At 42.9% G+C, this 15,181-nt stretch overlaps 1 pseudogene; it reads right to left on the bottom strand.

Moving 5' to 3' along the window:
• Positions 1 to 276: 276 nt before the first annotated feature.
• On the bottom strand, positions 277 to 366 carry LOC118559526 (annotated as a pseudogene).
• Between the last annotated feature and the right edge of the window lie 14,815 nt (positions 367 to 15,181).

Here is a 15,181-nt window from a genome sequence, read left to right as displayed (position 1 = left end):
GTGTCAGCGCGGAGAAGACGCCAGAACCACCACCCACCACCATGGCGTTCAAGACGCCGACCTGCCGCCGGGCAAAACCCGACGGCCACCAAACCCTACAAACCCCACCAAAAAACCCTAACAACCAAAGTAAAACAACTATATACACAATATTTACACTCACCCAGTGAAAAGGGACAGAAAAAAGTAAGAAAAACCACTCAAACAGAGTTTTCTCACGCGCTCTCTCTTCCGCTCCTTCACTCACACTCCTCCCACACGAAGAAGAAGAAGAAAAAAATATGGAAACGCTTCACGACTTGCGCAGGGCCATGCTAATCTTCTCTGTATCGTATCCAATTTTGCATATGTCGCTAGGCATATGCCTGAAGCTGAGCTGGGAGACATGAAGCTTTAACATCTGCTGAACTCTTCAGCTCCTCTTTCCCTCACATCTGGCCTGAAGCAGCTTTAAGGTGGAAAACTGCTGCAGCTGGAGGAGATTCAGCAAAACCAACATGTTGCTTTGCTTTCTGGGCCACAAGCTCCACAGGAGGCTTGGCAGCATCAAGCTGGATGAAGAAGAAGAAGAAGAAGAAGAAGAAGAAGAAGAAGAAGAAGAAGAAGAAGAAGAAGCAGTGAGAGCAGCAGCAGCAGCAGTCACCTCCACACAGGCTCTGCTTCCTTGCTGAACATCTCCAAGCAACACGTTTCCTCAGCTGTGCTGTTAGGATGCTGCTCTGAAACATCTCAGGAGGACAGGACACTTGGAGACACTTTGGAGAGGAGATCTCCTGGAATCAGACTCACCTAAAGCTGCTGAGAGCCTCAACATCTCCAGATCCTCAGCAGACTGAGCTGAGCTGCTGACCAGTCTGCTGAGCAGAACTTTACTGGACCTGCAGCTCTGACTGGGATCTTCTTCCACTTTGGCTTTCAGCACAAACATCAGCAGAAGATTGCCAGAAATCACCCATGAAATCAATCTTTTCTGGGACTCCAAGCTGGGAGAAAGTCAAGCTGACTGTGGCAACATTTGCTGAACACTTGCAGATGATTTCAGGGAGAAAATGATGGCCGTAGAAGCAGGACTGAATGTTTTAGCTCAGCGTAGAAAGAAAGAAAGATTAGAGTCCAGCTAAACATGGATGGAGCCTTTTCATTAGCAATCTTTCAGCTAGCATAAGAGCAGCTAAACAACTGCTAACACACTTCTAGCACTCTTTAACAAGCTTTAAATGCTCCACAGCACATTAGTTTACAACAACAATCATCAAACTGTCACTTATTATGCTTCAAATCCACTTATTGAAGACAGAAAACCAAACTTCATAGCTTCTCCCACGGAATGCCAACAGAAAGAGCGATGGAGAGCGTGGGAAACCCTTCACAGACTATAATGCTATGATCCGTTAATTTGTCTTTTTAAACTCCCAACTAACACTCACAACAACAATCCATCAACTCAATAGCTTCACCAGCAAAGATCATTATTTACATTTTCATTCGCAACACCTTAAATTTCAATAGAAATAATCATTTAGAAACAGGAAGTTACCCGCTGTTTGTCAATGGATCTGTCGTCTTTTCAAAATAAAAGCCTCCGGTGCTCATATAGTTTCCTAGCGGAATAGCTTCTCACTGGACAATCTAGTGTAATAACATCCCACTGCTACATTATGGATGTGGAGAACTGTTCAATAAGGTTTAAATAGTATAATAATATCATTATTTCCTGGTGGTTTGTGTAAAAGCATTTTGGAGCTAGTAGAGTCACGTGTGACATAAACACAGAGACTCAGGTTCATGCCAGCTGACCAAATCTACCTTGTTCTAGAAATATATAATGAATAAATAATAATAATCTATGTATCTCTATGTAGCAGCACAAATGGTACGCTGCCACTTTAAGGCCAATCTTGGCTGCTGTATATCAGCAGGTCTCCACAAGGCTGCTGCTGTTGAACTCAGCTGCTTGTCTTTGTTTGTCAAACTGTGCTGGGCTTCTTTGTTGCTCCTCACACCTCTGGAGCCATCTGTCCTGTTGTTTGCTGGCAGGAAGCTACACTGTGAGGAGGAATTGTGGACTTGTTTACCTGGCATGCTGGGAATTTACCAGTTACAGCCACCTGACCAGCCTCTGATCAGCATTCAACGTGGATTGACACTCGCTGCTGTTTTGCCTATAAAGACATGTTTTAAAGACTTAGCTGAACTTTCATTGGTGGCACCATTTATGGGATGCAGTGCAATATTGTAGTGGCATTGTATCACTGTTTTACTCATATTGATTTAGTTTTGTCTGTCATTTAGGGACTGAGGCTACTGTGGTGGCAGTGGTGAGCCCTGGTGGCCCTGGTGTTTTGGGTTGTGTTGTGTTGGAGCAGCCTTTGCTTGTGTTTGCTGTGTTTCTGTAGTGTCCAGGGTGCTCCCTTTTCTCCTCACCACTTTCCCCCCATTGCTAAGCCTCGGTTTCATTTCAAATAAAAATTTATACTCAATTTTTACTGTTTAAACATTCAAGTCCAGGTTACTGTTGAATTAAACCTACTGAAGTTTAATAAAGTTTTGTAGACTTTTCTATATCGTGTCTCATTTCCAGCAGAACTTACCTGGACCCTTATTACCATTTTCCTGCAGTTATCCCAGGTGGCGCTGTTGGTTTCCCGTATTGTAAACTTTAACATGCGTGTTTCAAAGTAAAAGAAAATCCCCCCTCAGGTTGCCACATATCTAAGGATGGATATATTATTATTGAGGTTTTTACGCCACTAGTGGCTGGTTTCTCAGACAGTGGGCTGACAGCAAAGGGGCTACCAGAGAGGGCAGAGACATGCAGCAAAGGACCACAGGTCAGAGTCCAGCCTGCAGCAAACGCCTAGAGGACTAAGGCCTCTGTACATGGGTTGTGTGTGCTAACCACTGTGGCACCCAATCCCGCCCATTATTCTTATTTTTATTACAGCCATATGCTTTGATCTATTATAGAGCTGCTTGCAGAAAATCAAAGCAGTCAATTATGTCCCTGTAATCAGACACTCTGATCCCGTCTCCTCCTCACACACCTAAGGGTAACTTAGAGTCACCATTTAACCTAACAATCATGTTTCTGGACTGTGGCAGGAAGCCAGAGTACCCAGAGAGAACACCTGGTTTACCTGGGTTCTTCCAGGTAAAGCAGGTGTTGAACCCAGGATCTTCTTGCTGCAAGCTAACAGAGCTACTGACTGCAGCACTGGGCAGCCATTTAGGGCCAGTTTGCTGTCAATGCAGAGATGAGCAGAAAGGAATCTAAACCTTGTTCCACACAGGTAGACTCACCTGTCCTGTGAGAAGGGGCGGAGCCTCAGAGGAGTCAGGTGTGATGAGATCAGGAGAAGCAGGTCTAGTCAGGTTCAGACTGCAGTCAGTTTAGATCAGAGCAAAGAGAAGAACCTGGATCAGGGCGGCTTAACTTCTCCTGGTTTTCTCTCTGTAAACAGAACCAGAACCAGAACCCAGTCTGCTTCTGCTTCAGCTTTAATTCTTCACATCTTCTCAGCAAACAGAAGATGTTTTTATTCTCTGACAGTTGAACCAGGAAGTTAAACCTTTGTTCTCTCAGTGGGAATCTTGGACCGACCCGTTTGTTCAGATTCTTTAGCTGTGAGCTCACAGTCACTTCCTGTTTCCTCTCAGACTGAATAAAGCCCCAAGATGGAGGAACGTGATCAGAACCAGGAGGACAAAGCTGAGCAGCTATAATATTAAAGTTAATAATAAATCTAATAATAAAGAGGAAGTCATGGTTCTGATCCAAAGCTCCAGATATGAGGATTAAAGATGGAGGCTCAGACACAAAGTCTGCTTCTTTCTAATTAATCGTCACGCAGCATCAAAATGTTTGAACGCTCCTTATTTCATCCTCATCATTATTTAGATCTGCTTCTGTTTCCTCTCCAGTCATTTTACTACTTTATCTATCTGATATTAATGCGCTCTCACCTGTCAGCATCTTACTGGCTTTGCCTTCTGGGAGGAAAGCTGTTGGATTTTGTAAAAGGACCAACAGAGAATGGAGGAAAAAGAAGGAGAGAACAAAAAGGAGAAGGACAGCAGCTCTGCCCAGGGCACAGCTCTGGAAGGTGAATAGAGGAGTTCTGAAAAGTCAATTGGTCCCTGGATCACAGAGCAGATACAAGCACTTTAAAGCTGATTGCTGCAGATTAATTTATCTTTTTCTCTATTTTTACCACCAGCCTGGTGAGAAGTGCTCCGTGTAGCAATCAAACACAAGGAGATGTACATGTAGATATATTCTTTGTAGATGTTTCCACTTGTTATTCAGGATTATTCATTATTTTTCCTGTTTATTGATCCTCAGTAAATGACATTACTAGAGCTGCACCTTTAACCCATCAGGCTGCTGAAACTAATTAACCAGCCTCCAGTGGAGGAGCTAGGCTGATAAAAAGAGAAGAAGAACTGAGAGGAAAGATATTTAATCTCAGGTAAACTCACCTTGACAGGGGGCGGAGCCTCAGGTGAGTCGGTTACAGTCAGGTATCAGATCAGGAGAAACAGGTTCTGACTCCATTTAGCAGCAGAACAGAACAGAGAGAAGAATCTGGATCAGGGTGAGTGTGAACTTGTTCTGCTTTTCTCTCTGTGGACTGTGAACAGAACCAGGAACAGAACTCAGTCTGGTTCTCCTTCAGAACCAAGCTGCTGCTTCATGTAACCGTGGTGCTGGTCAGGCTCTGATTTCCTGCTTATCAGCACCAACAAACGCTCAGTTTCCTTCCTTTGTCTCTTTTCCCCAGACTTCCCTGCACTTCTAATTACCCGGTTTGACTTTGGACTATAGCAAACTCTGTTTCATCAGTCTGCCTGCCTGTCACTCTGGTTCCGACCCATTACCTGTCTTTTTAATAAACTGTCTAAAACGTTTCTCTGCTTGGCCGGCTGGATTCTGGGTCCTCTGTTTCTGTTCCTGGTAAAAATGGGAGATAATATTTCTAAAAACTGTTTCAATCTGAAAAACTCACACAGAAAGAAAAGGCAATTAGAAGAATTTTATTGATACAATATTTTAAGAGTTTGGCGCTCAGACCTCGGCAGGAAAAATTCACGCTGAATTATACTTCAATATGCATAAGCAGGCGTATGAGAACAGGGATATTTCCCCCCAAAAATTGCCGAGGTCGAGGCCGGTGCGTCAAACAGGGCCGGTTGCCGCGAAGGCCTACCAAAGTTGAGTGAGATGAATGGGGAGATGAGGTGAGGTGTATGGTAAGGTGCATGAATAGAGATGGTCAGTCTCAGGATGATACTTGGAACTGAAAGGCTTGCAAAGGGGAATGTCTGAAGCGAAATACGACATTAGTGCAATGGTTCTTGCGCTTGCCAAAAAGCAGGCCGAGAGATGATTTGGAGTTGCTGTTTAAGGTGAATGCTGGATGATGACTGGGCTTCGAGGAGGTGTGGCTTTTAGCGATTGCTCCATTGGAGGCGAACAAGCCTCTGATTGAATGGAAGTAAGCAGAAGTTCTTCGGTTGTATTTCCGCCTTTAACATCATTCAAACTAAAGACTCACAAAGAGAAAAGCGATTAGACAAATTTATTGATACAATAGTTTAAACTTTGGCGCTCGGACCTCGGCAGGAACATAAACAGTGATTTATACTTTAATGTAGATAAGCAGATGTATGAGAATAGGGAAATTATCCCCCAAAAATGCCGAGGTCCAGGCCAGAGCGTCAGCAAGTTCAGAAGGCAGAGTGAAGGAGAAGGATGAGTAATGAAGGAGAAAAGATGTGAAAGCTTAGCAAAGAGGGCCATTGCCGCAAAGGCTTACCAAAATTTAAACAAGATGAATGGAAAGATGAGGTGAGGTTGATGGAGAGGTGGAAGGTGAGGTGAATGGTCAGTTTCGGGCTGATGCATGTGATGAATGAATGATCATGGCAGGGAGCAAGGCGGGCAGCATGCAGGGGACATGGCAGCGAACCACAGGGAGCATGTCATAGAGAACGCAGGGAACCACAGGGAGCATGGCAGAGAACGCAGGTGGTATGGCACAGAACGCAGGGAACATGGCAGAGAGCATGGCAGAGAACGCAGGGAGCATGGCAGGGAAGAGGGCGTTGCAGGGAGCATAGAAGGAAACACATGGCAAGGAGCATAGAAGGAAACACATGGCAGGGCAGGCCGCATAGCAGGAAACACATGGCAGGGCAGGCCGCATGGCAGGGAGGAGGGCGTTGCAGGGAGCGTAGAAGGAAACATGGCAAGGAGCATAGAAGGAAACACGGCAAGGAGCGTAGAAGGAAACACGGCAAGGAGCGTAGAAGGAAACACGGCAAGGAGCATAGAAGGAAACACGGCAAGGAGCATAGAAGGAAACACGGCAAGGAGCATAGAAGGAAACACGGCAAGGAGCATAGAAGGAAACACATGGCAGGGCAGGCCGTATGGCAGGAAACACATGGCAGGGCAGGCCGCATGGCAGGGAGGAGGGCGTTGCAGGGAGCGTAGAAGGAAACATGGCAAGGAGCATAGAAGGAAACATGGCAAGGAGCGTAGAAGGAAACACGGCAAGGAGCATAGAAGGAAACACGGCAAGGAGCATAGAAGGAAACACGGCAAGGAGCATAGAAGGAAACACATGGCAGGGCAGGCCGTATGGCAGGAAACACATGGCAGGGCAGGCCGCATGGCAGGGAGGAGGGCGTTGCAGGGAGCGTAGAAGGAAACATGGCAAGGAGCATAGAAGGAAACATGGCAAGGAGCGTAGAAGGAAACACGGCAAGGAGCATAGAAGGAAACACGGCAAGGAGCATAGAAGGAAACACGGCAAGGAGCATAGAAGGAAACACGGCAAGGAGCATAGAAGGAAACACATGGCAGGGCAGGCCGTATGGCAGGAAACACATGGCAGGGCAGGCCGCATGGCAGGGAGGAGGGCGTTGCAGGGAGCGTAGAAGGAAACATGGCAAGGAGCATAGAAGGAAACATGGCAAGGAGCATAGAAGGAAACATGGCAAGGAGCATAGAAGGAAACATGGCAAGGAGCATAGAAGGAAACACGGCAAGGAGCATAGAATGAAACACGGCAAGGAGCATTGAAGGAAACACATGGCAAGGAGCATTGAAGGAAACACATGGCAAGGAGCATTGAAGGAAACACATGGCAAGGAGCATAGAAGGAAACACATGGCAAGGAGCATAGAAGGAAACATGGCAAAGAGTATGGCAGGGAAGGCCGCATGGCAGGGAGCATGGCAGGGAACACACAGGGAGCACACTGGGAGCATGCAGGAAGCATGCAAGGAGTATGCAGGGAACCTAGTGGAAAACATGGCAGGGAACATGAAAAAATGAATGACCATGAAAGAATGAACAGAATAACAGGACAACTGCATGGCGGGACGCCTGGATGACAGGATAAATAACAGAGGATGCTTAGGGATGATGCACATAAATGAATGAGTGACCAAGAGGGAATGAACAGGACAGGACGCGGGCTTAATGAGACTTGAATGAGATTTGAATCCACCACCAGTATTCGTAGTTAGATTACCTTTAAGATTAGCATTAGACGGCTAAGATGAATGAAAAGTAAGAGCAGATATGTGAGGCATGCTGATGATAGCCATCGCCCAACGATTGGGCTCCACAAGCGTCTGCTGTTGCGCAGCTCACATCCTGAATGCTGAAATAACTCTAAATGAAAGGCCACAAGATTAACGATTTCTTTGACAATTTCACGAATCTGCAAACCAACTGTTTTTAGAATCATCTAAAACTTACGGATGCACATCCGTAAAATTTAACGCATCTACAGACAAAAAGACATTATAGAAAGTGTATTTCAAATCCGGACGAGAAGCAAGCCAGACCAGAAGGAAAGTTCAGAACGGCAACTCTTAACCAGAGTATCCTGTTCAAGGAGGGAAGGAAACGAAATAAGTGAGCTCAAGCTGCCTGGAAATAAAAACGTGACTCTTAAAATGATGCACCTGCGAGATTGAGGTGACCGAGCGAGGAGAGCAGCCGACGCTCAGAAATAACTGATATGAAACTGATATCTCGAGAATTCAAGAGCTTGTCTGCAGGCAAAAGCCATCATGGAACTAGGTTAAGATCAATACGTAGAACTCAATGCAGGCTGACAGGTTTAGTTTGAGAAAACAACTGGGAATAGTGAAAAGAATATCTATAAGAAGAAAACATCCAGAAAATGAAGGACCATTAAACACGGGTAACACTTAAGACATAGTCGATAATGTTTGCTTAGCTCATAAATGCGTAGAATGCCAAACGCATACCAAATGCTGTTATGAATCGATTAGCTTATTTAGCTTATTCCATGTTGTTTGGATGAATTTAATCAGTGAGAATGCTATACAGCATTCTCACTTATTGTTTTCCTGTTTTTCTTTATTATTATTATTATCAGTGAGAATGCTATAAAGCATTCTCACTTATTAAGTTCCTTCAGGTCTTGATTATTATTCCGTACGTTTTTCGGCATCTAACTACTCCTGCATACTTCAACCGATTTAAACAATTTTCGTATCAAAATGTTCAGCTCGTTCACGACATTACTGCTATGACTTTTGGTAATTATAACTTTTATAATATTTAAAATATTCAACTTTTTGTGAGTTTTTTGCTCTCATTGAAATTGAATGGAGAATCCTTCAGATTCTTAAAATTTTTCAGCTTTTTGACAGCTTACTGCTTCAGCCTACTTTCAGCTATAAACGCAATTCAACTTTTAAAATGTAGTGATATCTTTCAGCTATTATGGTATATTTCAGCTTTTTCATATCTTTTACCATTTTCATATAGTACCTCCTTAAAATAATTTTGGCTTTTCAAGAAATTCAGCAAATAACATGCGTTGCTATGGTTGTCAAGGAGCCTCTGTTAGAGTGCGCACTCTAGAAATTCAACAAATTCTTCTTCTCCGAACAACTTCTTCTCACTCACTCAATTTTCAACCTATCCACACAAATTATACATCAAAACGTAGGAATTTTTGTCTGGATTCGGAAAATGTAACCACCATTGGGGTGGGATTTATAGATTTTTCGCAAATCACCCCAGTGCCCCACGAAACCTAAAAGCTCTCCATTGATTTTCTATGGAGGTGTGGTGAAAAAATCACACTTGACATTTCCAAGCGACATGTTTTTACATCATCGCTACTCCTAAACCGTTTTATGTACAGGCATGAGACTTTCACACATTCATGTCCAGACCCTTCTTGCACTCACAAAAAAGGAATTTTGTCGATAAATGTTACGGTTTTGCCGCAGGAACAATTTGTTCGGGAGTAGCGTTTTGGGAAAATGCTAAAACAGGATCAGACTTCCATCCCCCCGAATGAGGCACTTTTCTACATCGTTGCTACTCAATTCAATTCAATTCAATTCAATTCAATTTTATTTATATAGCGCCAAATCATGAAACATGTCATCTCAAGGCACTTTACAAAGTCAAGTTCAATCATATTATACAGATTGGGTCAGATTATACAGATTGGTCAAAAATGTCCTATATAAGGAAACCAGTTGATTGCATCAAAGTCCCGACAAGCAGCTTTCACTCCTGGGGAACCGTAGAGCCACAGGAAGAGTCATCTGCATTGTACATGGCTTTGCTGCAATCCCTCATACTGAGCAAGCATGAAGCGACAGTGGGAAGAAAAACCACCCATTAACGGGAAAAAAAACCTCCGGCAGAACCGGGCTCAGTATGAACGGTCATCTGCCTCGACCGACTGGGGTTACAGAAGACAGAACAGAGACACAACAAGAGAAACAAAAAGCACAGAAGCACACATTGATCTAGTAATCTGTTCTACATTAGATGGTAGTAGCGGGTGAGCCGTCTTCTCTGGATGATGTCACAGTTAACAGAACGCCAGACCAGGTGTACCTACTATGAAGAGAAAAGAGAGAGAACAGAAAGTTAAAGCAGAAATGACAACACATAATGCATAATTGAAGAACAGTAGAACTCAATATAGTGAGAAAATTAGATCCTGATATACTCCAGTAACCTAAGCCTATAGCAGTAAAACTATAAAGGTAGCTGAGAGTAACATGAGTCACTAGTTATAATTTTTGTCAAAAAGAAAAGTTTTAAGCCTAGTCTTAAAAGTAGACAGGGTGTCTGCCTCACGGACCAAAACTGGGAGTTGGTTCCACAGGAGAGGAGCCTGATAGCTAAAGGATCTGCCTCCCATTCTACTTTTAGAGACTCTAGGAACCACCAGCAGACCTGCAGTCTGAGAGCGAAGTGCTCTGTTAGGAACATGCGGGGTAATCAGAGCTCTGATATATGATGGAGTTTGATTATGAAGGGCTTTATACGTTAGAAGAAGAATTTTAAATTCTATTCTTGATTTAACAGGAAGCCAATGAAGGGAAGCTAAAATTGGAGAAATATGATCCCTCTTGTTGATTTTCATCAGAACTCTTGCTGCAGCATTTTGGATCAGCTGAAGGCTTTGAACTGCATTTTGTGGAATTCCTGATAGTAAAGAATTACAATAGTCCAGCCTTGAAGTAACAAATGCATGGACCAGTTTTTCAGCATCACTCCTGGACAGAATGTTTCTAATTTTGGCGATATTCCGGAGGTGAAAAAAGGAAACTCTGGAAACCTGTTTAATATGGGATTTAAATGACATGTCTTGGTCAAAAATAACACCAAGATTTTTTACTTTATTACCAGAGGCCAGTTTAATGCCACCCAGATTAAGTGATTGGTTAAGAATTTTTTTTTTTGAGGACTCTGGCCCAAAGATTAAAACTTCGGTCTTGTCAGAATTTAGATGCAGGAAATTTAAAGTCATCCAGCTTTTGATGTCATCAAGACATGACTGCAGTCGAAGTAATTGATTGGATTCATCAGGATTTATGGATAAATATAACTGAGTATCATCAGCATAACAGTGGAAATTAATCCCATGCTGTCTGATAATTTTGCCTATCGGAAGCATATATATAGTAAAGAGAATTGGTCCAAGGACTGAACCCTGTGGTACTCCACAGGTGACCCTAGAGTTTGAGGAAGATTTATTATTAACATGAACAAATTGGAATCTGTCTGACAGATAAGATTTAAACCAGCCTAATGCTTTCCCCTTAATCCCTACAGTATGTTCAAGTCTTTGTAGGAGAATATTGTGATCAACTGTATCAAACGCAGCACTGAGATCTAACAGGACAAGTATAGACACAAGTCCATTATCTGAGGCCATGAGAATATCATTAGTGACCTTCACCAGAGCTGTTTCAGTGCTATGATGAGCTCTGAAGCCTGACTGAAACTCCTCAAGTAGGCCATTACTTTGTAAATGTTCACAAAGTTGATTAGCAACTACTTTCTCAAGAATTTTAGATAAGAAAAGAAGATTAGATATAGGTCTGTAATTTACTAACTCATCTTGATCAAGAGAAGGTTTCTTAAGTAAAGGTTTAATAACAGCTACTTTCAAAACCTGTGGTACATATCCATTTACTAAGGATAGATTAATCATGTCTAAAATAGTGCCACTGATCAAAGGGAATATGTCCTTAAACAACTTGGTTGGGATTGGGTCTAACATACAGGTAGAAGGTTTAGATGAAGCTAAAATTTTAGATAGCTCAGAAAGCTCTACTGCTTCTAAACAGTTCAAACACTGCGCAGATTCTAAAGATTCCTCCAATGCTGCCTCACTTACTGAGGACGAGGTAATCATGTTTGGGAGGATGCCAATTATTTTATTTTTAATGGCATCAATTTTATTTATGAAGAATCCCATAAAATCATTTCTACTGAGAGCTAAGGGAATGGATGGATCAACAGAGCTGTGGCTCTGGGTAAGTTTGGCAACTGTACTAAAGAGAAATCTAGGATTATTTTTATTCTCTTCAATTAATGATGAAAAATATGCTGCTCTAACTCTGCGGAGGGTCTTGTTATACAACAATAGTCTGTCCCTCCAGATTAAGTAGGATTCCTCTTGGTGTGTAGAGCGCCATTTTCTCTCCAATTTCCTAACATTGCGCTTCAAGGAACGCAGCTCTGAATTAAACCAAGGAGCCAGCTTCCTGTGAATAATCACCTTCTTTTTCAAGGGAGCTACATTGTCTAATGCAGAACGCAATGAGGAAGTCACATTGTTAGCAAAGGTATCGATTTGTGAATGGGAAGAAACAGCAATGCTGCCATCTACAGGGCATTTCTGCAATACTGAGGATATTAAGAAGGGGACAGACTCTTTAAGTTTTGATACAGCATTATCCGATAAAAATCTACTATAATGGAACCCTCTTTTGGGGGTGGAGAATTCAGTTAGATTAAACTCAAATGTTATTAAAAAATGATCAGACAGGACAGGGTTGTGAGGAAATACTGTTAATTCTTCACAATCAATGCCATATGTCAGCACAAGGTCTAAAGTATGGAGCCGAGAGTGCGTCGGTTCATGCACATTTTGAGCAAAACCAATTGAATCTAGGATAGTTTTAAAGGCTACACTAAGGTTATCACATTCTGTGTCAACATGGATGTTAAAATCACCCACTATAATAACCTTATCAGTATTTAACACCAAATCAGATAAGAAATCTGACAACTCATCCAAAAACTGAGTGTAAGGGCCTGGTGGACGATACAAAACAACAAACAGAAGAGGTTTTATTGCTTTGCAGTTTGGATGAGGGAAACTGAGGGTTAAATGTTCAAAAGAACTGTAATTATTAGTTGGCCTGGGACTAATTAATAAATCAGACTGAAAGATAGTTGCCACTCCTCCTCCTCTTCCCACAGATCTGGGAATGTGGAAATTTGAATAACTGGAGGGGGTTGACTCATTTATACTAACGTAGTCCTCTTGTAGCCAGGTTTCTGTGAGACAAAACAAATCAATCTGATTATCAGAAATTAATTCATTAACTAACAAAGTCTTTGGAGGGAGAGACCTTATATTTAATAGACCACATTTTATTATTTTATTTTTAGGTTCAAGGTGAACCATATTGATTTTTATTAGGTTTTTATGATTTGTTCCTTTTAGATCAGTTTTTGATCTGTTAAGTTTTGGCCGTGGGAAAGACACCGTCTCAATAGGATAATGGGTGGGTAACAGTACAGAAGCTGCAGAGAGGTGTGTTAAACTACGGCTCTGCTTCCTGGTCTGGACCCTGGGTTGTCAGCATTTAGGAGAACTAATAAATCCGGCCAGATTCCTAGAAAGAAGAGCTGCACCATCCAAAGTAGGATGGATGCCGTCTCTCCGGATCAGACCAGGTTTTCCCCAGAAAGTTCTCCAGTTATCAATGTAGCCCACGTCGTTTTCTGGACACCACCTAGACAACCAGCGGTTGAATGATGACATGCGGCTAAACATGTCATCACTGGTCAGATCAGGCAGGGGACCAGAGAAAATTACGGAGTCCGACATAGTTTTAGCAAACTCACAAACCGAAGCAACACCAACTTTGGTGACCTCTGATCGGCGTGACCGGGTGTCATTACCGCCAGCGTGAATAACAATTTTGCGGTATTTACGCTTATCCTTAGCCAGTAGTTTTAGGTAGGATTCTATGTCGCCTGTTCTGGCCCCTGGTAGGCATTTAACTATGGTCCCTGGTTTCTTTAGTGCCACATTTCTTATTATGGAGCTGCCAATAATTAAGGTCGGCTCCTCGGCGAGATTGTCGCTCAGAGGGGAAAATTTATTAGAAACGCAGATGGGTTGGTGGTGATCTGGGGTCTGTAATCTAGAGCTATGCTTCCTACGAACCGTCACCCAGCCAGCCTGGTTACCAGGCTGGCTGGGTGCTACTGCTTTAGGTTCGCTACGTGAAGTTACTCTATGCGGCTCCGCGCTAGCAAAAGAGCGGCTATCAGCTGGTTTTTCAACAGCACGGAGCCGGGTCTCCAATTCTGACACCCTCGCCTCCAAAGCTACAAAAACACTACATTTATTACATGTACCATCATCACTAAAGGAGGCAGAGGAATAACTGAACATCTGACACAGAGAGCAGCAGATAGGAGACTTAGTCAGACACGGAGAAGCCATTATGAGGCTAAGGCTTGGCTAGCGCTAGGCTAAAGCTAGGCTAACGCCCTATTATCACGCCAAAGAACAAACCGTGTGAAACACGAGGAGTTCCCAAACGTGATGAGCAGCCACAGACAATGTTTTAAAAGTGCTTATGTTTGGAAACAGATGTTACAGCAAAGAGGTTTAAAGATAAAAAGCGAGAGAGCCTGGAGCAAAGCTCCGTCGTTCACACAGCAACAACAGGAAGTGACAGAATACGCCTTACCGCAAACAGGAAGTCCGCGAGTATAGTAAACAGAACTCAACCGTTCAGGAGCTGCTTCTTTGCTTGGAGACTCCTAAACCGTTTTATGTACAGGCATGAGACTTTCACACATTCATGTCCAAACCCTTCTGGCACTCACAAAAAAAGAATTTTGTCGATAGCTGTTAAGGTTTTGCAGCAGGAACAATTTGTTCGGGAGTAGCGAATGTGCAACATCCTGAAAACGCTTTGGAGCTTCATTCTTCCACATCATCCACTTTTTTACATCATCGCTGTGCCTACACCGATTTTTGTACAAACATAAAAATGAGCTCCATAGTCCTCAAAAGCCTGCTGATACTCACAGTGAAAGAATTATTTTGATATCTCTTATACTTTTTCAGCTAGAGCGATTTGTTCGGGAACCTTTTTAGAGGATTTCTGAAATTTGCTAAAAATCCCCTTTATATCATAATTTTTTACGCCTTTATTAAACTTTTTCCAGCAAAAACCGATAGCAAGTCTTCTTCCCCTATCCGTTACGAAATAAACGCAGAAAAAATTATGTCTCTACCATTTACGGATCATGAGATATGGAGCGTTGTCCGAGGCAAAGTTCTCCATTATAACTCAATAGGCAGACTCTGACGGAAAGTGTCTGCACTTCTGTAGACTGGCCCGTTGCAGGTGTGTCAGTGAGTTTCCATGACGACGGAACTCTGAGGGCCAGAGGGAGAAGCTCCATTGAGATAGAATGGCAACTTTCAATGCTCAGTGCAGTTGCTCTGATTAATGTAGGAATCTGAAATTCGCACAGTCACTTCCTCTTGACATTTTAAAATTTTCAAGTGACTTTCAGCCATGTGTCAGTTTTCTGTCCCATTTTGGATGTCACATGCTT

This window comes from Fundulus heteroclitus, unplaced genomic scaffold (genome assembly GCF_011125445.2).
Source record: "Fundulus heteroclitus isolate FHET01 unplaced genomic scaffold, MU-UCD_Fhet_4.1 scaffold_306, whole genome shotgun sequence".
Classification (NCBI taxonomy): Eukaryota; Metazoa; Chordata; class Actinopteri; order Cyprinodontiformes; family Fundulidae; genus Fundulus; species Fundulus heteroclitus.
Note: the sequence above shows the minus strand (reverse complement) of the source record. Positions and strands in the feature narration are given on the sequence as shown.